Genomic DNA, 26,552 nt, shown 5'->3' on the forward strand with positions numbered 1-26,552 from the left:
ATAATTTCCTGCTCTTTGCAGCAATCTATCCCCACTTCTTCAATCATGACTTCCCCATTTCTGATAATAGCATGTATCCAATTTGTGGTGCTCACAAGCACTGAAAGCTGAAGAATTAGTGGTTTAGTTACTGAACAAGTAACCTGGATAGAATCATAACCCAGATAATAACCCCTCAAATCCTAACATGGCAGTTTGGGAATTGAATTCAGTTTTAAACAAATGGAACAAAGCTAGGTGCAGTAAAATTTGGTCATAGAAACCAAAATGATTTAACATCCTTTTGGGAGGAAATATGTCATCCTTATCTGGCTTTGTTTAGATCTGAATCGACATCATGCTGACTATTAACTGCCCATTCAATTGTATCATAGGAACCGGAGTAGGCCATCTCAGGCTTAAAATAATTACTTTTTTTGCAGTATTGATAAACATGGCCAAGTTTGACTTGGTCAGGGCAACTAGGAATGGCTATGAAATAATACCCACAGTCAAAAAATAGTCAATTAGGAAGTGAATTTGTCAATGCTCATCCAGGCAGCTAGATGCAACTTTATATGGAAATGCATGTCCTACTGATCAGAGAGAGAGAGACTCAAATGGAGTTTTGTTCATTTCACTTTGTCCACTTTCATCATGGCTATAAGTCATCGATAAGTCAGAAGATCAATCCAACTCATCCATCTAACTAGAGGAAGTCTTTCAATGTCTTGAAACCTATATTATAGAAAATCTGTTTCCATTAAAAGCTATACACTTATAACACTGTAAGGCATCAAACAAGAAAAAAGTATATGGTTATATTGTGGCCACCATATAACTCAAGGTATGCAGCCAAGATGATTCACGACAATTAACAAACTAAAGACGTTCTATACCATTTCTATACTAAATACAAATTTCTGAAAGCTTTTACTAATTATAAACTGAGTGAACAAATTCATCTCCCAACACATGAAGTCTTTGTGGTTGCTGGTTCACAGTGGGGGTTACCATATTCATGCATTTTGCATGATCATCTATCCTGTCATTTTGAATCATGGAATTATACTATAGTAACAGAACAAAAGGTGATCATTCAGCCTGGTGTGCCTGTGTCACTTTCTGCAACACAGCTCATCCCACTCCCCAACTTTTTCCCAGAACTCTCAAGAATTTTCAATTCATAGAATTATCCAATTTCCACCTGAAAGCCACAATTGAAATGGCCCCTGCCATATCTAGATCAGTGCCCCTGCCATATCCAGATCCTAACTCCTCACTGCGTAAAAACATTTTTTCCTCATGTCATATTTGGTTCTTTTGTTATTCATTATAAGTCAGGGTTCTCTGGTTCCAGTTCCTTCTGCCAATGGGAAATTACTTTCCATATGCTCAGTCCAAATCTCTGATGATTTTGTTCAATCTGCTCTTTTATAAGGTAAACACCTCTAGATTCTTTATCCACACACATTATTGACATCCATTGTCCTTAAAACCATTCACGCATACTGTTTTGCCGCGACCTTTAATACATGCATATTCTTTTTAAAGTATGGTGCCTAGAATTGAATATATTACTCCAGTTGAGGTAGAACCAGCATTTAATAATGGTTCAGCATAACTTTCTTATTTTTGCACTGTATGCTGCTATTTATAAAAACATGCAAGACTAACCACTTTCAATGATGTATGAATATGTAACCTCACATTCCTGAACTCCTGGACCCCTTTTGGAATGGATTTTCATTTTCTGTATTGCCTCTCCTTGTCTTACCACAAAAAATATATCACTTCCTACTTTTCCACATAAAATTTTGTTTGCTACATCAACCTGGTGGCAGCACGGTGGCTCAGTAGTTAGCACTGCTGCCTCACAGCACCAGGGTCCCAAGTTTAATTCCAGCCTCAGGTGACTGTGTGGAGTTTGCATATTCTCCCAGTGTCTGCGTGGGTTTCCTCCAGGTGCTCTGGTTTCCTCCCACAGTCCAAAAGATGTGCAGGTTAGGTGAATTAGCCATGCTAAATTGCCCATAGTGTTCGGTGCATTAGTCAGAGGGAAATGGGTCTGGATGGGTTACTCTTCGGAGGGTCAGTGTGGACTGGTTGGGCTGAAGAGCCTGTATCCACGCTGTAGGGAATCTAAACCTGTCTTTATTCTCCAAATCTAATTCACAACATTTCCAAATGTAATGATGCAACTCTCAATTTTGAAACTGTACTCTATACATTGAAATCTAGCTGAAGAAAATATGGCTGAAGAAAAGCAATGGTCCTAATATGACTCCTGAGAAAAAAATTCCAATACTGAGTTATCAATTCTATTGCTTCTGTCCTCTTTCTCCACTCTGGTCCTGAACATGCCAGTTTCCACAGAAGTTTTGATCAAGAAAAATTAACAGGACTACTCAAGATTCTGTCTTTCCTCTGTTTGGTAAGAATCCCAGGGAGATAGCCCAACAAATACTTACAGGTTTGTAACATTTTTAGGAATATTTATACAAATTAAAAGAGAGTCAGTGGCTGGATCACTGATTTGCAATGCAGAGTTTCATTAACGACTTGGGTACAATTCCTACACCGACTGAGGATACCATGAAAGACAGTCTTTCTCAATCTCTCCATTTCCCAGAGCCAACCTTCAGGTTAAACCACCAACAGCTGTCTGCCTGTCTCTCTCATGAGATTATGGACTGGTAAGGCGATGATGAAAAAAGGGAAAAGAAAGCTAAACCAACAAAACAAAGGAGAAAACACTTCACAGCAATGAATGGATCAGAATCAGCTTCCTAGTCTGTGTACACAACAAAGGAGAAGCAGTTATCATCAAACTGGAAGACCTTTTCCCAATCAAGTTAACAATATCGTAAATAGAATGTTTGAATATGTGTGCATGTGCAGCTTTATACCTTTAGCTGTTACATTCTTGCTGCAAAATCCACTCCAAATGATAAAGAAAGCAGTTTTGACAGTAAGGGAGTCAGGGAACTTTATAAACTTGCTTGTACAAGACATCTTGGAGAATGGTGTCCATACAGTTAGCCAGAATCCCTGAATCCAGTAAGTGCACGCTTAGGGTAGAACCTTTAAAACACAGCTTAATATGTTGATGATAAAATGCATTACGAGGTAGTTTTCTCGGTTTAAAAGCTTTTCCTTCGATCCATGCCCTTTGTACTTATACAGCACAATCAACTTTTACTACTTCACATAACATCCAAGAAAGATTTTACCTCTTAATCCTTGCCCCATTCACAACTCAATTGGTCATCCCAGAACACTTCAACACAGTAACCAAGTACAAGCACAGAGACAAATTGAATTTGCCAGTTATAACATAAAAAAATCAAATGTGCTTTAGAAGCTAACATTGCATCTTGGTACAGGTTAATTAAACTTGAAGTTTTGGATGAGAATGCAATGAAACGACTGTATTTTCTGATAACAATGAAAGCTAAACTGAAAAACGACAAATGCAAAGGGTCTATTAAAAATTGATATCACAGTATTACCCACATCCTGATTTATAGCAGTACTGAGTAAAACCTATAATATGCCTGTCATTTTTTTTCTCTGCAGTGATAATCATAAACTAAAGGAATTAAGTCCCTGTTCCTGGAGCGATGTGGAACTGGTTTCAACTGACACTGACAATTACACTGATGATTAAGCTTCCATGGCATAACAAAGATAGTTGTACCCCTAACGTGGGGCTATTGAGATATTACTGATATATGTAGGATGTTCTGTTACACGAGTGCACTACTGACACATTCAAGCCTGAAAGTTCCTGTGTTCAAAGCAAATGATCCCAGTCAACTTCAGTTTGTTGGACTCAGAAGGTGAAAAGGGCCAACGTAGCAGTTCAACATCCCCGCTGTCACGTCAGCATGTGGAAGTTGCATAAAGACAACCACAGGATTCTAAAATGAGGCCTTCCTCAGATCAATAGTGTGTCAGCACATCACCCCAAGGCTCACAAGGAAAACAAAAGGTACTGGAGCAGTTCAAGAATCCTTGGAATCATTGAGAAGAAAATGGCAATGCCTTAACCATAGAACACCACTAAAAAAATTAACAAGGCTATTGCTAGTGAGTGAAAGATCTCTTAATTATTGCCAATGAAAGAAATTCTACCAAAAGATTTTAGCGCTGGAAAGAGATTTGTGGGCATCCAGTCAGAGGATACATGTCAAAATTCCAATTTTGATTTTATTTTGAACTAATTTAGCAGTCATTATTTTATGGCTCATGGTTTATGGCAGTCTGTCATGTGCTCATTTCACAGAAAAGAGAAACAGTTCATCATTGTGAAATGAAAAACTACATTGATTGTTCACACCATGCCTCCTGTAGACAGACAACCATTATGTGAAAAAATCTTTCAGTGGACTATCATTTCATCATTGCAAAGAAATCCTGAGGTGTGCAGCAGTAATAAGGATCAGATTGTTATCACAGGTGTGCAGAGAGGGTGTAAATCTGTAGTAAAAGCAGAAATTAAAAGTCAAACAAATGAGGGATTGAAAATATATCTGAAATGAAAGACCAGAGTTTAAATACCAGTCTCAACTAGTCTTTGGACTCATGTTTCCCTGAAAGTCATACAAACAAGGAACAAGAGTAGCCTGCTCTGCCATTCAACAAGCTCACGACTGATCTGATTTTAACCTCAACTCTACATTCCTGCACATCCCCAATAATCTTTCATCCTGATGGTAAACAAAATCCATCTGCCACAAAGATATTTGAAGATTCTGTATCCATTGCATAGGAAGGAATTCCAAAGACTCTCACTCCTGAGCGAAAAAAAATGCATCCTCATGTATGTTAAACGGGCAACAACTTATTTTTAAACTATGGCCCCCTAGTCAATAAAGGGGAGAGCCAGGAAAAATAAAACCAATAAGAGAAGCCTCTATTTTCATAGTCAAGTAGGTCTTTTAATGAATCAACCAAGAAACTACACAGAGTGCATGGGTTAACAGGGAAGGAAAGACATAACCAAAGTTACAAATAACCTTTTTTTCTTGCCATAAAGCAATAACTTCTTTTAGGATAACTGGTACCAATCATTAAATGGAAAGTAATACTCTTTAAGCCAACATACCCATTTTGAACTTACAAATGACAACAGAGGAACCTACTTATTAACCTAACCAAAGCTCAATTCTGATCTGCCTTTCCTTCTATATAATCTGCACCTTAGTGTAAAATTAGCTTGCTTCACCTCATTCAGTGTTGAAATTAACATCAATTATTCAATAGGTACATTAAACTAAACCATAAAAATTGATTACCCCTTAAAGATGTCAAGGGACTGCATTTAATTAACAAATGGCATGGGGAAGGTTGTGTTTAATGGAGGTCACGAATACTTCGATCATAAACAGCAAACGGCCAGTTTAAATGAAGTGGAATTCCAAACAACAATCAGGACTTTGCTATAAACATCGATAGCTTTGGAGTTACTGCTTTTCTGACCATTTCAAATGTGTTATATTCTAACATGCTTTATTTGCAGTGTACTACTATAATTAATATTTGCCAAACCATTCACAAGAGTGCATCTCAGCTAATTGTCCAATATTCTATTTTCACTCCTTATCAGAAGTGACAAAACTAAGTGACAATCTTGTCACAGAATCATACTACACAGAAACAGATTCTTCAGATCAACCAATCCATGCTGACCATAATCCCAAACAAAACCACTCCCACCTGTCAGCTCTTGGCTCATAACCTTCCAAACATCTCTTATTCATGTACAAATCCAAATGTCTTTTAAATGTTGTAATTGTACCCACATCCACCACTGCCTCTAGACGTTCACTCCACACACAAACCACTCACTGTGTTAAACACTTGCCCCTCATGTCTTTTTTTAAATCTTTCTCTTCTCACCTTAAAAAATGCCCCCAGTCTTGAAATCCCCACCCTAAGTTTTTCACCTTATCTATATCCTTCATGAGTTTATAAACCTCTATAAAGGTCACTCCTCAACCTGTTACACTCCAATGAAAAGGGCCCCAGCTTGTCTGGCCTCTCTTTATAACTCAAACCCTCCATTCCCAGCAAGATACTGATAAATCTTTTCTGACCCCTCCTCAGCTTAATAATATCCTTTTTGTAACAGGACATCCAGAACTGCACACAGTACCCCAGAAGAGGCCTCACCAACATCCTGAACAAGCTCAACATAATATCCCAACTTCTTACTTAAAGGTCTGAGCAATAACAGCAAGTGTGCTAAATGCCTTCTTAACCATCCAACATGTATGGATTATGGTTATGCCAAAACATCAAATCAAATAAACAGGAATTGATGAGAAAATATTATAAACTTCTAAATTTATGAACCATTTCGCTGATTTTGTACAATGATACAAATTGTCATTCATAAATGTTATAACAACCATAGCACTTCGCATTTACATATCTTCAAGTTGCAAAGGTCCAGCATTTAATGTCAAACCTCAACAACATGGATGAGGTAACCACGCCCATGCCACCATTCCATTGAATGAAATTCTCTCTTAGGAAAGCAGATAAACTGGATTAAGTCTTCTTTCAGTTAGCACACTTTTAAATAGATATTTTATTATTGCCCATTTTGCAAAGTTTTATCCTTCATACGTATATTAGTCTTGGCCTTTTACCTAATTGTTTCAAGCACAGATATTCATGCTTTCTACATCTTGTTTCCACTATGTAACAAAAGCATGAGAGTTTGCACATATCCAGTTGCCTCACTTTTCAAAGGATCAAACCAAACTACTGCAAACCTTAATGCTCTGACAGAAAATAAAACTGCCATTAAAATGAATGATTTTTTTAATGAAAACGATCTCTCAGCACGGACAATGCATGAAAAAAGGAACTTTCCCCACACACTACAAGACCAACACTGAACATATTTCATTGAAATGAACACAGCCTAGACAGATGATTTGGCTGAATGATACTGTAAATGACACTTTATATTGGTCAGGAATGATATTGCTATTGTACTTTATACAGGCTATTCATTTTAAACATCTTTGGGTTTGGATTTATATTCCACAAATGGGTTGATCTGGCAATTCACCAATGAAATATGGTTTGTCCATGACTGAAACAGAAACTTTCCATAACTGGTCTTCAAGAGACAATTCTTCATGAATTCTGCAAACAGAATAATCTGTATGGTGACCCCAATGGTTCAATAAGTTTATACAGTGAGTAATCAAATAATAAAGAGCTGACCCTACCACATTTAAATCATCATTGTACGCTGAGTTCGCTGGCCTAGCAGCATGGGTATTACAATTCCCTCTACTGAAAGCATGTATGGGTGCTGGGAAAGGCCAAGTATTGGCCTCAGCTGCAAATTCATCAACAAATACAAATATTCTAACACTGATCACGTAGGGTCAGAAATCAAGAAGGGTTAAAAGGTAGTTCAGGGCAGCCTGAGGTGCCGAATTTTACAAAAGCTCTATTACTCAGTCACTCACCCCCTCAATGATATTAGGCTGTAGGTAGCCTTAACAAGTAGAGAGTGAAACATCAGTTTTGAATGTCAGGCGAGGGAGATACAGAGGTGGCTACGATCTTAAGGTAGAATGGTTCTATGAGCAGTCCACAACAGGTTGTTAATTTTACTCTTACAACAACATTGGTGGAAAAACAATTCTCCCACTCTCATCTGTTTGCTTCTGCCCAGCACATTACAGCAGTGGAGGCAGGTTGCGATCTTTAAGTGGCAAATTAGTAGCCTCAATGGCCTAAGAATCAGTGGGCGAGTGGGACCCTTAACTTTCCTGAGTTATTGGGACTGAGTTGCGATTAGGCAGAAATGATGTATGCTACCCACCCATCATCTCTTACATACCACATGGTCACTAGCAGGTGTATACTTATTTTCTTTAGGCCAATTTCAATTTCCAGTGTCTTTCAACAATCCTTCCATTTGGCCCAAACTTTCCAGGATGCAATTACCAGCAGCAAGAATACTTTGGCGACTCTCCAAAATATCTGGCTTGGTTTCTGACAAAAATAATTAACCCTGCTTTCCCAAAGCAGTAGCTGCTTTGTCTCCACCAACAACTGTTCTTTGTCTGAGAGATACTACGAAAATCTCCTAATCCTCTAACATCAAAATGGTTCATGTTCGGGTTTTTCTCCCGATTACATGAGAACGTTTCTGAGTGGAGGTGTTTATCCACAATTCTCTGCTGTACTTTGAGTGAAAGGTACATTTCAAAACATAACCTCTTGAATGGTTCAATGTTCACGACATAATCCTCTACAGCTCCAGAATAACTCTCTATCCTAACACTACTCTTTTACTCTTCAGTCTTCTTGGTTCCTATCTCCCTCCTAACTACCAGTCCAGTTTTTGATGCTCCCTGCTGTTCTAATTTATGGCCAGCGAGCCTTCCTGTTGGCCAAAATCATCCACACCCAACAACGGATTAAGCCCATCAACCTATCCAGTGACTAAGTGGAAAATGGAGTAAATGACATGAAATTTTGGAGGGTTTTCAGTTTCACCTTACCGCTCTTCCACAAATTATTCTACATCCTCAAAATAAAGGCACAACCAATTGAGACAGAATCAGTTTGTTTACATCCTTGTGATATTATCAAAAGTTCCTAGATTTTGAATATCTCAGACGATTATAGAATCTCGAGTGTGGAAGCAGGATATTCAGCCATCAAGTCCACACTGTCCCTCTGAACAGCATCCCACCCAGACTCACCCCCTTACCCTATCCCTGTAACTGTGGCTCCATGATTAGCCTCACACAACTGGGGACATGGGTTCAAGTTCACCCTTGAGTGGCTGTGTGGAGTTTGCACACTCTCTCTGTGTCTGTGTGGGTTTCAGCCAGATGATCTGATTTCCTCCCACAGTCCAAAGATGTGCAGGTTAGGTGGATTGGCCATGCTAAATTGCCCATAGTGGCCAGGGATGCGCAGGCTAAATGGACTTGCCATGGGAAATGCAGGATTACAAGGATAAGTTCACGTGGGTCCAGATGGGATGCTCTTCCAGAGGGATAGTGTGGACTTGATGGGCCAAATGGCTCGCTTTCACATTGTAGGGATTCTGTGATTCTATGATACAATCTTGACTGAATCAAATTTTAAAAAGAACCAGCAATTAACTTGCACCAATGCTTTGGGAGAAACATTGAACAAAAATCTGAACTATTTCTGTTATTTAACTTGCTTTGGTACTGTAAAATCATATCGGTTCCAAATTACAAAAATAAATAAGGCAAATCACTGTCATCTGAAATTTTTTGTATTTATTGTGGCCATTGGACTCTGTTGGTTCACTGGAACATAGAAGCCCAGGCTATTCAGCCCATCAAGTCCACGCCGACCCTCTTGAGGAGCATCCCACCCAGATCCACCCCTCTACCCTATCCCTGTAACCCTACATTTCCCATGGCTAATCCACCTGACCTGCACATCTTTGGACTGTGGGAGGAAACCGATAAACCCGGAGGAAACCCACGCAGACACGGGGAGAATGCGCAAACTCCATACACAGTCACCCAGAGCTGGAATCAAACCCAGGTCCCTGGCACTGTGAGACAGCAGTGCTAAGCACGGAGCCACTGTGCTGCCATAGTTTTATATTGTTTTAACCATGTGTAACTAAATTCAAGTAATAGCAGTTGGATGTTCAAATGGTGGTTTGAATACAAAAGAAACGGTTCAAAGTTTGTGAAAAGATTTGTAGCTCGGGTGCTCGTTGTTGTGGTTCTGTTCGCCGAGCTGGGAATTTGTGTTGCAGACGTTTCGTCCCCTGTCTAGGTGACATCCTCAGGGCTTGGGAGACTTCCAGGCTTCACAGGAGGGTCCCAAGCACTGAGGATGTCACCTAGACAGGGGACGAAACGTCTGCAACACAAATTCTCAGATCGGCGAACAGAACCACAACAAAGGAAACTGAGCTGATACTGTATCAGAATGGCTCAACAAATTAATCAAAATGGAACATGTTTGTCAACTCAACATCCTAAACCTAACCCTGACTGTTTAGTTTGATCCAAAGACATTGTACAACTGTATTGAATATATAATACTCCCATCCTTATCTTTCTCCTCTCTTTGTAACAGGTTTTAGCATTCAAAACATATCTTGTCCAGAGACTTGAAGCTATTGCTCTCTAGTGCTAATGTACTTGCTAATGTTTCTATTACAATAATACGAATTTAAGCAAACACTAAAATGACTCAAAACACAATTTTCCATCGTTGTAACATATGAATGGTTATTCCAAGATTAGTGATGTGGATAACAAACCCAGTACTTCTCAGAGAATGAAATTAGAATGCGAATTGGAATTTACAATTATTTGGATTAATTACATGATTTCTTAAATCTAAAATTTAACTTGGAACACTGTGAAAGTTCAATATATCCCAGCAAAGTGTAATTGCCTTTAGGGCAAGGGGAATTTTCTTTTTAAAGAAATGCATTTCATTTAAAAGTTGCAACGTTCATTAAAGGTTCAAAATTACATTAGGTTAATTCATTCAGCTATAACTATTTTGACAGGGAAGTTAATGTACTTGATGGAAGTGAATGAATAAAAGCCAAAAGAAGAAAAAACTAAAGCATAAATAAATAGTGGGAGTGAGTGAGAGACAGCTACAGGAAGAGCAAAAGATTTTTTTTTAAATCCAAAAAAAACCAACATCTTTTTAAAAATCTCAATTTTCTGAGGTGAAAAGTGCTTTTGTGATCTCACCAATAAAAATATGTTTTATGGAAAGGATAAAATTAAGATTATAGCTGAAAGATAGGGGTGGAGGCCATACTCAACATAAAAATCACATGTCTCAAAGAGTCTGTCTTAAATTCTCCAGCCATGAAGGAGCCTTACCAGATCTGGAATAGTATTCAATTACTAAATGGTGTTGAACTATACAGGGAATTAAGACTATTAAGCTGATCTTACAAAAAGAAAATATCAGTGCAAAGACTTAATTATTGATTCAGAACATTAGGAATTTTTAAAACTCAAAATTGATGCACAATCTTGAGCAATTGCCTGAATTTTTAACTCACACATTCTAATAGGGAAATTTCCAAATGGTAGTGCACGTTCATAAAAATCAACTCCCCTAAGAGAAAGATCAATATCTGACACAAAAGAAAGAAGTGAGTTTCCTGGAGGCAGCTTTACCAATGGATGATCCACTTGAGATGAGAAAAGATAATAAGACCAAAAAAGCTGGTCCATCAAGAAGAATTAAAGATGAAACCATCAAAGCGATAACTGTTGATTAGGCTTGCAAGAGACATAAAACTGTTTTGCAAAAGTACAGAGAGAAACAAAGAATGGAGGAGTTATAATCCAGGTAACCTAAGATCTATTGCTTATTCTATAGAAGCACATCAAAATCATCTTTTCCTTTTTTGTCAGAAAACCACAACATTTTTTTTGCAGAGATGATTTATTATACTTCAAAACATCTAAGAATTAAAATGAAAACATGTGTGGGCTCTTTGAGCAGCTCATAGAACTGCGTCTACTTTAAAAAGAAGGCTCCAGGGTACGGAAGTTCAGTATTATCCACCAGATACTACGGGTATGCGAATGAGTAAGATTAGAGTCAAAAACAATTCTCCAGACATAACAGATCACATTCTACAAGGCTCCATCAATGGCCTGAATGTTTCATCCACATGGCTCTATTCCAGAAGTCCCGGTTATCACAGCACAATGTTGCCATGGTTTTTGGCAAAAAAAATTAGGACCGTTTTCATAAACCAAAGATATTTCCTGGCTCATGACATTCTAGTGCTTGAGGCAAAGTATATGGGAGAAGTGCATTGCAACTAACTTATTCACACATTCATACTATAAAACACCTTCAGCATTCAAAAGATGGGATTCCATTCCTTAGATTAATGTAGACATTTTAAGAGTAAATCCCAATTTGCATTGTTCTCCAGGGCTCTGACCTTCATAGGGGCTAAATGACTGAACAGCCAGAGGAAAAGAAGCAGCAAAGCGCTGAAAAGGATGGCAAGGGATGACCATAAGAATAAAATTATGTCTGCTCAATAAGTTTCTCTGACTGCTGCAGTCATTGGGTGGGGTCTAAATGCGGAAATGTTCAATAAGTACTGATCGCCACAAAAAGAATGAATCAAGGCAAATGAGCATTCACATGAAAGATTCTGCTTCTATGCTTGTAGACCACTATACATCAATGAAATGGTAGCCATTTCACAATGTTATTACTTGCTGTTAGCATTTTTTGGCAACATCTTTTCCTGTATCCTGCTTAGAACAGTTACGAGCCAAAGGCTGGAAGACATGACAGAGGTCTGTGACCACTTGTCTGGAAGGATTCAAAGCAGCTGTAACTGTGATATCATTGATAGAAATATCCTTCTTCTTGAGCTGGTCTCCTAGTCTGGCGACAGGGGTGGATACAGGTCAGAGAGAACTTGCATTCACCAATAAACCTAACAATATCGATTTATTCAAACAGACAGGATAACATTTATTTTCATTCAGGAGGGACAGAATAAAGGGATATCTGCTCCCGAAGTTGAAAGTATAAAAAATACAAAGATTTAAGTCAATAGAAATACCTATAGCTTGATGTTAACAAGCTGTCCAATATCATAGATATTGATGTAATGCAATTTTAAATATCATAAATATTCTGACAGGTTTCAATAATATATTTTGTCTAACTATAACTATTCAAGAAGTGTCAAGTTAACACAGCGATATGACTCTTCCCTCTAAAGCAGGAGGTGATGGCAGAAGTCACATTAAAAGATTGAATACATTTCTATGCTGATAATCTGATGCATTATTGAGGGAATATTGCGTATTTGGAGGTATATTTTGGACTTGCTATTAAACTTGGCCTTATTTGTCTCTTTAGCTTGAAACAAGGAGAAGAAATTCATAAGATGCTAAATTTATTTAGGTTCCTGCATGCTTCAGAAACCTGCAGACAAATAAGATCTGTGGTCAAAAATAGAGATATTTGAAATATGGATGCTAAGACATATTTAAAATTCCCATGCAAGATAAGAGAAAAAGGAAAAGTGGCTTGAAACTGCAAGAGTAAAAAGAGATCTAAAAAGTGACAGCAAAAAAATGTCACAATTTTAGTCTTTTGATAAGAACTGAACAGCTATGGAGGTCTCTTCTATGGAGGGGACAAAGTAGGGGCAGCAGAACGAGGGGACAAACGTGATGTAGTTGGATTATAGGCATCACAAAATAATTGAAGACCAGCTTCAGCGGATCTGTGATAATGGTGTAAGACAGACAAACCTGACATCCTGAAAGAGCATGGGGAAGAGCAGCTACAAATAGGATAGAATGATATGTCACTTCAGGTGAATATTTAAATATTATGGGCTAATATTTGAAGATGAGAAATTTGTCTTGAGATCTTGACCAATTTTTATCCCTCAATATCAAATGGATTAGCTGGTCACTATCTTACTATTACTTGTGAGACCTTGATATATGCAAACTGACTACCGTATTTGCTAGGCGAAAATGAGGACATGCTGGAGATTAGAGTCAAGATTAGAGTGGTGCCAGAAATGCACAGCAGGTCAGGCAGCATTCATGAAGCAGGAAAATCCACATTGTGGGAGCCCAGCTCCTGCTCGAAACGTCAATTTTCCTGCTTCATGGATGCTGCCTGACCTGCTGTGCATTTCCAGCACCACTCTAATCTTCACTACCATATTTGCCTACTAATTAAGTGACTACAATTCAAAAACATTTAATTCTCTACATAAAAAGCACGATCTATCGTTCAAGTTGCTAAGCAGCTACAGAAATGTTCCTTTAGCTGCAAAGATCCAATTGAAACAGACAGGCTTCCATAACAACACGAGTTTTAGAAGAGTGTTCAACGAACATTACATGGCTTTAGCTTCTGGATTTCGTCTTTTAAACAAAACTGAACACATTAATGAACGGAGTCTGTGTATAGTTTTAAAGCAATGCAACTGCCCTCTTGTCACAGTAGTATTCCATGAGAAATGTGTGCAAAATATGCCTCAGAACTCTTGCACCCAAGGCAGGAGGCACTCAACATTACGCTATCAGTTCCAATTTATCAGGAGAATTTAACATAACTGATCAGGCGTTCATCTGGATTTATGCACACGCACCTGACCAAATGAAATTTACGTCAAAATTATGTATCACTAAAGCATACTAAATTTCCTTTCTATGTCTTTTTTGCCAGAGTATATATATAACTGAGACACCAAAAAGGTGTTTTACTGCATTGGAAGTAGATCTGTAACCAAGGCTCACAATCTAGATTAATAGGAATTGAGAGATGAATTATGTGTCAGGATATATATATGTTTTGACTAAAGAAACTGAATATTTCAATTTGGAAAGGAAGCATCTGAGAGCTGGTCTTATAAAGACTTGGAAGGTTGTTAAAAACATAGAAATAATTGACTTGGAATTTTACTGTAAACCATATGAGCAGAACGAGGTGTTGTAGGTTCACATTAGAAAGGGGAACCTTTTGGACAGATGTCAACACAAAAATCTTGGAATATTTTCAAAAACAGTGGTGGAGACTAGGATCTCTCTGGATAGAGGAGGCAGATGTCCTTCCTTGCCATGATTAGCTTTTGATTTCATTTATTCTAGCATACATACTTTGCTACTACAATTCTCTAGCATTTCAGAAAGTAATAAAGGTTTATGTTCTCCTCAGTTGATTGAAATAGTTCAAAGTTTCCGTTAAAAGTATGGTATTGGAAATTTGTTACAGATTTGATAGGAGTCATAACTTCTAGACTCGAATCTTTCAATTGCATAAATGAGAGAGTTGATCATTACCTTGCTAGTTCCTCCACTTTGACACATTGCAGGATTGTTTCACTATTAAGAGAGACCTAAAATAAAAAAAAACTTTAATTACAGCAAGTTATTTAATTATGTGAAAAATAAACAGACCAAGCACTTCAAACTGTGTTGAAGTTCTTAATTCATTATTTTCCCTTTTTTTTTCTTTTTGGAAAGCATCGACTCACTTGAAAGAATAGTGCTGGCACTCCATAGATGCAAGCAGTCATTCTTTGAGTGAAAAAATAATGGTGACAGGCTCTTCATCCTTGATGAACACCACTTTTATTCCTGGTGCAGTTTTTACATATCAAGAGGCTAATCTTTCAGATGGAATCTGTAAATGCTGAACACGATTAGGATCCTAAGGTGTTCTTTCTGTTACAGGGCCAATAAGGCAAATACAATGGTACTGATCTTTTCAAGATCAGTCAATTCAATGCAGATCTTAGAGGTTTTCTGGTCCATACAATCTAGAATTATTCCTGGGCACTTTGATGGGGCAAGCTCTTAATTTTTGCAATATATTCATTGTGCAAATTTCACTGTCTGCTGCACTCCGGTCACAAGAACTGAACAGATCTGTTGAACCAAATGCTTTATTTGTACATTATTTTAAAAAAGCAGAGTTTTAAATATTTCAACACTTGAGGTTTGAGAAACTTCAATATTGAACATATTGCAGCTTAAATGCTGGTACAGCTCCATGCTATGGTAAAATCAGTCTCTGATGTGCAATACAAAATCTGAAGCTTCCTTTTTTACTAAACAGAAGGAAAAAAAACACCAACACAATGAGCTTTAGTCAAGCATCTGGCTGTAGCCTATTATAAGCCAGTTTCGGCTCAGGATTGTGCAATGCATTGTTGAATGCACAATGACAAGATTGGTATCAATGTATTGTACACATTATGTTTTGAATAAGTAGCTTCAATTAAAAAAAAAATTTTGGTACAACAAAGAATAAAATGAAATTGTTCTGCATTCTGGCACTCAAGAGGTATAGTATCACAGTATCACGATGGTTTTGAACGTTATGCTATTTTCAAACTTGCAGTGTTTGCAACTTAATCTTACATATTACAACAATTACCAGTAAATGTTCATTATATATTCCAGCTGATTAAACATTTGAATAGTAGTTGTACTTGAGGAAACGAGCTAAAATAATCCTACTGTAATGATTTAACAAATAGTTTATTAAAAGAATCCAAGTTAATTAAATGAGAAGACAATTGACCATTGCTACTTACCTACTCCATTTTTAGAGTAACAGCACGATAATGGGTGAATAGCTAAATATTTCATACCACAAGCAATCATGAAATTCAAATTTCTACTTGATGCTGACTTTTCATACATACTGAAGTGTCATTACTCAGATGAGCATCTCAAGATATTTTACTACTTTAAAGATGTTACATGAATACAAGTTGCTGTCCCTCAAATCTTAACGTACTTAGTTATCTAGGTTTACTAAATCAGTCCAGATTACCAAAGTATTTTTTATCCCAGATTATACATTTCACCACATTGATAATCAAAATTCCACATTTCGCACTAAAATATCTGTATTGATTTTTGTCAGCACACTCTCACAATACGTCCTGTCTTCCAGAAGTATCATAAACTTAGTGGGTCATATTGTGTAGTATAATTCTAAGAGAAGATCTCACAAAGTTATTCCATCCTCTGAAATCTATTTTTATCATCTAAGAACAGTAAGGGGTGGTCGCTGAACCAAGTGAGCATGGTGTAGCATGCTGAAGGGACATTGAACATAATCTTTCTATGGACAAATCTTTTTGAACATTCTATATATAAAAGGTTCAGGATGAGTTTTAAATGCCATGCCAGAAATTTGAAATCAATTTAACAGAGATAGGTGTCTGTAATGAGCACAGCTCAAAGCATGCTTCCCTTTTTCTCTGAAATCAAAAATGTTGCATTGTGAGCTACATATGGAGAACCTCATGATAAAGAGAATCTAATTCTGGAGATAGCCCTTTAGAAATGCTCGAAGTCCAATACGTCCTATGTTTGACAGTACATTTGTTTGGTTTGATTTATTTCTTATTAAGTCACAAAAAAGTCCAGTGTCTCTTCTTTTCCCAGTTGAGGCAAGTTAACTTGGTACAGTATTCTTGAATAAAGGTATTAATTTCAGACTTAGTTTTCTACAGAATTCTTACTCAATTGCTTTGGGATCAGACATTGCTGCATGACTGTCAGTCAGAAGTTAAAAAAAGGTCCCATTAGAATGTTACTCCCTTACAAAGTATACAGTATTAAGAGATAGTTTTATTAGACTTTTTATACAGTGAAGCCATTATGTTCTGATTTGACTACCAGAAGAATCTAGCTTTCTCCTGGCACTTTACAACAGAATTGCCAAATCATTAGCAGGGTTAGATTTGGATTGTTGTTTCAAGGTGAATTTTTCTCTCCCAAATTATGGCTAAACTGACTTTATTTTTCCTGATCGAATATATCATGGAACAATGCTTTTATACTTCTCCAGGACAGAATGAGGGTCACTTACCATCACTTACAAAGTTTGTCTGTTTGAAATATTAATAAGGGACGACATTGGAGACACCTAAGGACAACTTATAGAATCCTCCAGTGATGCCTTATTAGTTTGGGTACAAATAACTATACACTGACGAATGTTGATGCTTGTTTAAAATACAGTTAGACCTTCTCATGACCAACCAAACATCATTGACCTAAAACATTGTGTTGAATTTCCCCAGCCCCTTTGGATTTGGGATTGGAGGCGAGAGGGCAGGAAAATAAGAGGCTTACCAATGTTGACCCAGTGTTAGAGTCCAGATCTCATGAGGAAATCCAGCCCATCAACACAGTTTCTCTCCAGAAATGCTGCCATAGCTGAACATTCTTACTTTCTGTTCTTATTTCAGATTCCCAGCATCTAAAGCACTATTTTAGAATTAACCTTGTACTTTTGTGAAGTGGAATTGTGAAGTGATATAATTGGTTCTGGAAAGGAACTGAAAGTATTGGATTAGAAGGTGAAATTATGGTCATCGGGGCTTAATTTTTAATACGCAATAACTCAAAGATGTTCAACTGTTCTTCTTTATTGCTTTTTCTCATCATGATGTGCGCAGTGTTTGTGCACAGGGTTTGAATGCTGTGTGAATCTTGGGTATTGTTTAAGTTGCAGTCTGAGGTGAAGTGTCGGACCAGGGTGAGAACGATGTTGGTAATAAAGTTGGGGAAGTCTAGGTTAAGATATGTTCAAAAAGGATAATTGTTAATAGTTGAAAGCATCCAATGCAATTAGCTATCTTATAGAGTCACAGAGTTGTACATCAATGAAAAAGGCCCTTTTCTTATCTGTCAACTTAGAAACTGAGGAGTTATTTTCTGTTTAGTCATTTGTGGAGTATGGGCATCAATGGATAAACTAGTATTTACTGTCCTTCTCTAATTACCCTTAATTTGGTTTTGTCACTATTTAATACAACGGAGTGGTTAGTAAGGATATTTCAAACTGCATTTCAAGAGTTACATGTAGGCCAAACCAGGAAAGAATGGCAGATTTCGTTCCATAAAAGGACATTACTGACCAAGGTGAGGTTTTACAGTCACAGTCACTGTTAAATCAGTTTTTAATCCAGATTTATATGTTGAACCTAATTCGCCATTTACTTGGGCCTCTGGATTACTAGTTCAGTGACATTAACATTACACAACTGACTTCCCTCAATGGATGGCAAAAGTGAGGACTACAGATGCTGGAGATTACAGACAAGAGTGTGGTGCTGGAAAAGCACAGCAGATCAGGCAGTATCCGAGGAGCAAGAAAATTGACGTTTTGGGCAAAAGCCCTTCATCAGGACTGGCTGATGAAGGGCTTTTGCCCGAAACATCGATTTTCCTGCTCCTCGAATGCTGCCTGACCTGCTATGCTTTTCCAGCTCCACACTCTCGACTCCCTCAATGGATGGCCAGCCCTCTACGTTTGGAGGATTATCTCTAATTTCCTTCACATTGATAGCTGAGCACAGCCCCTAAACTGTTGACTTCCTTTTCCAACCATCTCCACTTTTCAATTTTCCATAAAGTTGTTACTTATAACTCTTTGAACTAGATTTTGATCATCTGTTCAAATATCTTTTCATATGGCTCAAATTCTGACCGGTAGTGTTCTTGTGAACAATCATGTTAGAAAAGAATGAAAATGCAAATTATAACAGTAGTACTGAGTTGTAACAGTCATCTGAGAAATTGTCCCATCCAACATTTGATTTAGCTCTCAAAGTTAGTAAGTTGGGTCTCCTGATGGAGATTACATTCATGCATTTGTCACATAAAAGGCAAACATCTTTATTTCCTTGAAAGGTAAGATGCCACTTGTGTTCACATACCTCTGTATCAATAATACTTTGTCTAGCATAAAACTAAAAAGTTTGTTTTCAAGGATGATACCAAAAATGAGAGGTTATGGAAGGCTGAAGGATGTTGCAATAAAGATCTATAAAGCAGAGAAATGTTTTGATAATACAGATACAGATAATACAGATAATACAGATACAGGGCGGCACGGTGGCACAGCGGTTAGCACTGCTACCTCACAGCATCAGAGACCCGGGTTCAATTCCCGACTCAGGCGACTGACTGTGTAGAGTTTGCACATTCTCCCTGTGTCTGCGTGGGTTTTGGGCGGCACGGTGGCACAGTGGTTAGCACTTCTGCCTCGCAGCGCCGGAGACCCGGGTTCAATTCCCGCCTTAGGCGACTGACTGTGTGGAGTTTGCACGTTCTCCCCGTGTCTGCGTGGGTTTCCTCCGGGTGCTCCGGTTTCCTCCCACAGTCCAAAGATGTGCAGGTCAGGTGAATTGGCCACGCTAAATTGCCCGTAGTGTTAGGTAAGGGGTAGATGTAGATGTAGATGTAGATGTAGGGGTATAGGTGGGTTACGCTTCGGCGGGGCGGCGTGGACTTGTTGGGCCGAAGGGCCTGTTTCCACACTGTAAGTAATCTAATCTAAAAAAAAGAATGTATTTCAATTCATGGGAAAGATTGGAACTAGAAGTCATCACCATAAGATTGCCACCAAGAATCAAAGACGGAATTTAGAAAAAACTTCTTTGCCCAGAGAATGGGCGAATGTGAAATGTGCTGGTGACCAGTATAGATACATTTAAATAGAGGCTAAAAACACAATTGATGAAGAAGGGAAGAGAACCTTTGCTGAGAGATTATGGCGTAGTGCTCACATTATTGGGTTAGCATACAGAACCTCAGCCAATGTTCCAGGGACATGGTTTCAAATCATGGCAGCAGACGGTGAAATTTGAATTCACTAATACAATTCACTAATTCCATCAAAAATCTGTCACAATATTTGGTGCCTCTGTTCTTTCATTTGGAAAAAATTCTCTTTCTTCATGTTTCTCACACCACCTCCACTATAGCAATCTTTCCTGTCTCCTGTCTAATGTTCCCTTCCCTACCGGCTCTAAATATAAACTGTTATTTCGCTGTTGTCTAATGGTCCGGAATGCTTTAGTTTACTCCAATATAATGAGAAAAAAATATATATATATATAAAAATATGCCAAAAGTCCAAAATAAACAGATGGAAGCAATCCTTTATACTGCACTATCCTGGCTAACATTCTGAATGAACTACTGACTCTGCACATATACTTCAAATAAAGCAGAATTTTTTATTGCAGTTCTCAAGAATTTAGCTTGTTTTATGACCATCACTGTTGGCAGTTTTGTATTAAAGGAACAATTCTTCCACGATATCAGCAAAATAATACTATATCAACAAAAAACATCTGGCTTTGTTTAGTACTGCCTAGTAAATCTGACACATCAAAAAATTCATTTACCAGAACAAGTGATTCATTTCTGAAGCACTACTTTCATTTCCAGAATTTTCACCAGGAAATGTCAGACTTTCAAGTGACCTACCTGTATACTTCTATTTCATCACACATCAAACAAGATGACAACAGTAACTCAGTCATTAGTGGACTATATCTGGCCAGAATGCATCCAAGTACAAAATGAATAGATGTTTTTGCTGTCTGTCTTTACTTACATTACTGGTATTGATCTTTAAACCTGCAAATGTTAAATTCAAATTTAAGATTGGGTTTACATACTTAAAATTAAGAAATTTGAATACAGGTTACATTTTAAAGTTACAAGAATAAAATAGGTCAATAAGCCCAAACAGTTCTTGTCAGCATTTACCTGCTACATGAATGAATAACTCTAATCATATTTACCTATTCTGTTCCCATATCCTTGCACCCTTTTAAATCGCTCACCTATCTATTTTATCCTCGACAACTGATATAGCTTCTGCCTCATTCATTAACCATGAAAGGGAATTTCATGGCATCTTAACTTTTGTGTGTTTGCAATCTCTTTCATGGAGTCTTCCCTTCATTCTGGATCTAGCTCAGCCACTGGAATCAATTTGTGGCCATTTACCCTGGCCCATCTTTCATAATTGTTCTCTCACTTCTCAAATGGCCAAGCTCCATCATGCTTTGCATCCCAATGCCTTAGTTGAGGCAGAACAGTAGCAAAGAAAAGAAACTGAGGCAAATCCCCACAATATCCTGGCATCCTAAGGCATATGCTGCACCGTGTGCCCAAATATTTGCAGGTGAAAAGAAACAGCCTGCTGAATCATGTGTAGACCCAGGCAGAATACTGAATAGTCTCATCCTCATATCGAGCACTTTTCTCAAGACTGCCTCCTAATTTCTTTTTTAATCTTACTCCTTAATAATGTTTCGTCAAACTCTAAAGGATCTTGGTTAATCCACATTTTCTCTTCTCTAAACCCTTTACATATCTTTCCATTTCAACCTTCTATCCACAGTATACCTCCACAAATCTAACAGACCTTTTTTTACGACAATATGTGAGCTCCAAACACAGTGGTCATGTTTGTACACCTTCTTTTGTCAATATCAGTTCTCTCTGTAGCATGTACAAATATTCATACTCTGGCACCTTTCAGATATTGTCAAGCTTTATGAATATATTGTACACTGATATATTGATTTTCTATTCTTGCAGAGTTTGAAGCCAAGTTTCTGTTAATGTATTTTCAGTTTTTATTTTAGTGATTTTCCAGCAGAGTAAGTGCTCCAGTTTCCACAGTATATTTCCCATTCTGTTCAGTGCCATTAACAGATGTTTATAACAGAGGCATTTGGTTGTATTCCTCTATTATGTGTAATGTTTCGCTGAAATGCTTCATTTTGTTCCTCTCAATTGATGATCCTGGTTTGTTTTATTTTCCCCATTTTCCCTTTCTTAATTTAAAAACTTCACTTTTCCTTATTTAACGGTGGCTCAGTGGCTAGCACTGCTGCCTCACAGTGCCAGGGACCTGGGTTTGATTCCAGCCTTGGGCAACTGTCAGTGTGGAGTTTGCACATGTCTGTGAGGGTTTCTTCCAGGTGCTCTGGTTTCCTCCCACAGTCCAAAGATGTGCAGGTTAGGTGAATTGGCCATGCTAAATTGCCCATAGTGTTAGGTGCATTAGTCAGGAGGAAATGGATCTTGGTGGGTTACTCTTCAGAGGGTAGGTGTGGACATGTGGGGCCAAATGGCCTGTTTCCACACTGTAGGGAATCTAATCTAAAACAAAATCCAATGTCGCATGAACTGGAATTCCTCTTCTTTACTTCACTTTTCTCGTTTAAAGCATCCATAGATTATAAAAGGTGTTTTTTTTTCCTTTATTTCATATAGATGTTTAGTTACTTTTCTAATTGCCTGTCCTTCTCAATTCCACAGAAATAACCTTGATTTGACCACCTGCAAAGTCTACTCCTTACTTTTTGTTTAATCCAAATTCACCTTCTAGGTCTGATCATTTGCAGTTCTGGTTATTTGTTGTGTTGAGAGAAAAACTGGCTCAAAAGACATTCTGTCTGATGTAGTTTATCTTCTCTAGATCAGGTAACTTCTTGGATCCAAGTGTAGAATGAGAGTCACTGAACCTGAATCGTTAACTCTGTTTTATCTCCACAGAAGCTGTCACACCTGCTGAGTTTTTCTAGAAATTTCTGTTTTTGTTTCTGATTTCCAGTGTCCACAGTTCTTCTGGTTCTTATTGCATTCCTGATGCTGTTTGACTTCCAGTCAACTAATAAGAGATCGGTGTGTGATTTAGGACCATTTTTCTCTCAAGAAATTTTACTCCTTACACTACTTCATAAGACAATACACTAATACATTTTCAGGAATAAATTTGAACAACTTTGATTTTACTTGAAATCCACATGATTCTGTGTCAAGTTGTCAGTGGATTTATGAATTGTGAAAGCTTCAAAATCTATCAATACAGTATAAAAATCTAACTCTAGTTGAGTCCTCAAATAAATAAATGTATAAATATTGACTACAAAGAATAAAAAAAGGGAAAGATCCAAGACACAAAATTAATTCAAGGTTATAAGCTAGTCAAGTACTGTAATGCTTTGTACTGCAGTGTAGGCTAATCAGTGCTAATAACCTTATGGGCCCCTACTGTGCAAGGCTAGCCAGATAGAATTGAATGCCAGATCATTAGCACAAGTTGAAAACAGTCAAATGTTCTACACAGCTGAAGATCATAAGACCAGAGCAAACTATGTGTCTAGACAAACCTGAACACAATTAAAACTATAGCACATTTGAAGGTTGGGGCACAGCAATGGGTTAGACGTTGGTCTTTCAACCCTTGGACTTAGGTCAAATTCAGCCATGAAGATTCTGTATGAAGTGGGTTTAAACAATTTCAATCAACTGAAACCTGCCTAGGTGCCACACAACAATGCCCCTATTTCAGCAATAATTTGCAATAAATTGGCAATATTCTTCAGCAGCCACAATAGGATTTCTGGTGTCTCAAATATTATATTCAGTAAAGTATGGTCTTTTCAGATGAGGGCTTGAGAATTTTGAGAGCAGACTGATCAATAACTAATTCAGAATAATTGACCTTGGCAAATGAAAAATGTTCTATTTCCTACTAATAATGTCCACCTTCACTTTTATGAGCACAACTCCTGCAGGGCAGCACAGTGGCTCACTGGTTAGCACTGCTGTCTCACAGTGCCAGGGACCCAAGTTCGATTCCAGCCTTGGGTGACTGACCATGTGGAGTTTGCAAATTCTCCCCATGTCTGCATAGGTTTCTTCCAGGTGCTCTGGTTTCCTCCCACAATCCAAAGACATGCAGGTTAGATGAACTGGCCATGCTAAATTGCCCATAATGTTCAGGGATGTGTAGGCTAGGTGGGTGAGCCAGGGATAATGAGTTTGGGTGAGAAGCTCTTCAGAGGGTCAATATGGGCTGAATGGCCTATTTCTATACTGTAGCGTTTCTATGATTCCATGAACTCACAATGAAGAAAGTGGAGGGAGAATTGCTGATATGTTTTGAGTGTTGACTGGAATGGATTTAAAAAAGCTGAGATGAGATGACAATCCCATAAAAGAACAGATTAAGAAAACAATTTCCATCCCTAATAGATAAATACATTGTGCTTAATATCGTTATAACCATCAAAAATTATTTCAGTTTGTTGCTGTTCTTTCCTCTAAAACCAACACAGTCCTCCCTCGTTTTAACTTAATAAACAGGTGATTGGCACAGACACGTTTAACAGATTTGTAATCTTTACCCACAAATAATGGGTTATGATGCATTGAAATATTTTCCCCTTTTAAAAATGCTATTCTCACTTTACTGCTCTACAGATATGAGCAGCCATTATGTGACGAAAACATTTTTCTCCAGGTTTATAGTTTGGTAATGGCTCCTGCCATTCAGCAGTAATACAAACAAAAGTCGAAACCCAATGCATTTCAAATTATTCCAGCCTATAAAATGCACTGTTCTAACCAAATAGCTTTACAAAGACCTGAGCTATACAATAGAACTACACGCAATTCAAAAAAAAATCAAAGTTGTTTGTATGACCAGAAGCAACTTTTGAATTTAGCTGCGAGTTATTCAAATATGTCAAGCGCAAGCAACTATTTCAGTCATATTCAATTACATTCTACAAATAAGAAAACTGATGCTTAGAGTACTGCCTCTGCATTTGAAAGCCAACCACTCTCCAGCCTTTCATGTAAACAACAGAACATCATAGGTGGGAAAGTGCAGAAGTAAAATGCCTAATCCTTTGTCTACTTTTCATTGTGGTCATGTTAGGCCAGTTAGTTCACTCAGTTCATAAGAATGTAAAGGAAAAAATATAATTAAGTCAACTAACATTAATTGTAAGCTACATAATTTGATACAGATTATAAACTATTCACTATTCTTTTGCTTCAAAATTTAGATTGGCATAACATCTACTGCAATATTCATATCAGATCCCAACTATTTATTTGCTTTTTCATCAATTTTGATTCATGCACATTGATCAATTAAAGCCCTTGATCATTTAGTGTTTATTATAGGCATGAATGATTCTCTGGAAACAGAGGTTAGAACCTGTACTCAAAGCAATTCTGAATGAAAGCTTTGCATTTCTGTTCTAGGCATGCTCCTGACATTCACACAGATTTGCGCCATTTAGGGTATCTTCATATACAAAACAGCTAAGTACTCACAAGTCAGAACAGTCCAAATATGGAAGCTCAACAAAGAAAGGTGACGCAACGGATCAAAAATGCAATAATCTCTGCAAATTCTTCCAAGTAGCCCTATTCACATAACAAATACAGTGAATGCTGGAGAAACTCAGCTGGTCTGACAGCCTACGTAGCAAGAGTTATCTTGCCTAGTCCAAAATGACACTTACCCAGCATTCTCTATGTTTGTTTCAGATTTCCAGCATCTTCAGTATTTTCCTTTACTTGAGACTCCATTCACATGTTGAATATTGGCAGGTTATACACAATGACAGGAATCATAGTACAGCCCAGGATTTACACGTTTACTTCCAGCAAAAGTCCTTGGATTGTGATCAGGAGCAGGAACACAAGTTGAACTTTAAGGACTATAATTCCGCCCTGGCTAAGACTGACTAATTCACAACAAAAAAATGAAGTCTAGCTTGGCCTGAATGGCTCTGTTGTTAGAACATGAAGGAAATAGGTTTCCTCTTCATCAGATTTGTCCATTTCCAGTATTTCCTCAAGCTCCTGTGTACATCTGTTAGAACCGATACCATTCAAAGGAGAAGCCTCCATCATTGCATTTATTTGCAGACCCTGCATCCAAAGCATCCTAAAATATTTCAGAGGCACACTGCATTAAAGACTTAACAAGTAAATGAAGTACAGTATAATTTTAACTTAAACATGACATACTAGATGAACGTTTCTCTTTCAAAGCACACTTTATCAAACAAAACTGTCCCCAAATAGTCACAACAAGATACAACAGAAGAATGCTCACAAAATTTAAATCTTGCTTGAAATGTTTAATGGTTATGTTGAACTTTATGCATTTTTTAAAAACATAAAAAAGTTGCCTCAGTTGAAAACTTGAAATAAACAACATATTTCGACATTTAATACTGGCAATACTTGTAATGTTATTTACCTCTTTCTAGTAGCTCAACAGCACAGGTATTTGAAGCTAATATTTTAGTTGCCATAAACCTCAAATAAATTATGGAATTATAATAACTACTGTATTTTATCACTTAAAAAAATTTCAATTTAATTCCTAACTCCTGGTCCAGATAAAGCATA

General features: G+C 37.6%; 1 protein-coding gene across 10 annotated transcripts in view; it reads right to left on the reverse strand.

Moving 5' to 3' along the window:
- The window catches only part of raraa (retinoic acid receptor, alpha a), a 571,472-nt gene that overhangs the window by 389,783 nt on the left and 155,137 nt on the right, over positions 1-26,552 (reverse strand). For 7 of the 10 annotated variants that reach the window (XM_072561419.1, XM_072561418.1, XM_072561431.1 and 4 more), the window contains one exon: positions 14,838-14,893. The exons of the other annotated variants lie outside the window; for them this stretch is intronic. The gene's annotated coding sequence lies outside the window, so the exon portion shown is untranslated. The remainder of the gene's footprint in view (positions 1-14,837; positions 14,894-26,552) is intronic. 10 annotated transcript variants of the gene reach the window in all.

The sequence above is a fragment of the Chiloscyllium punctatum genome, chromosome 42 (genome assembly GCF_047496795.1).
Source record: "Chiloscyllium punctatum isolate Juve2018m chromosome 42, sChiPun1.3, whole genome shotgun sequence".
In the NCBI taxonomy this organism is placed as follows: Eukaryota; Metazoa; Chordata; class Chondrichthyes; order Orectolobiformes; family Hemiscylliidae; genus Chiloscyllium; species Chiloscyllium punctatum.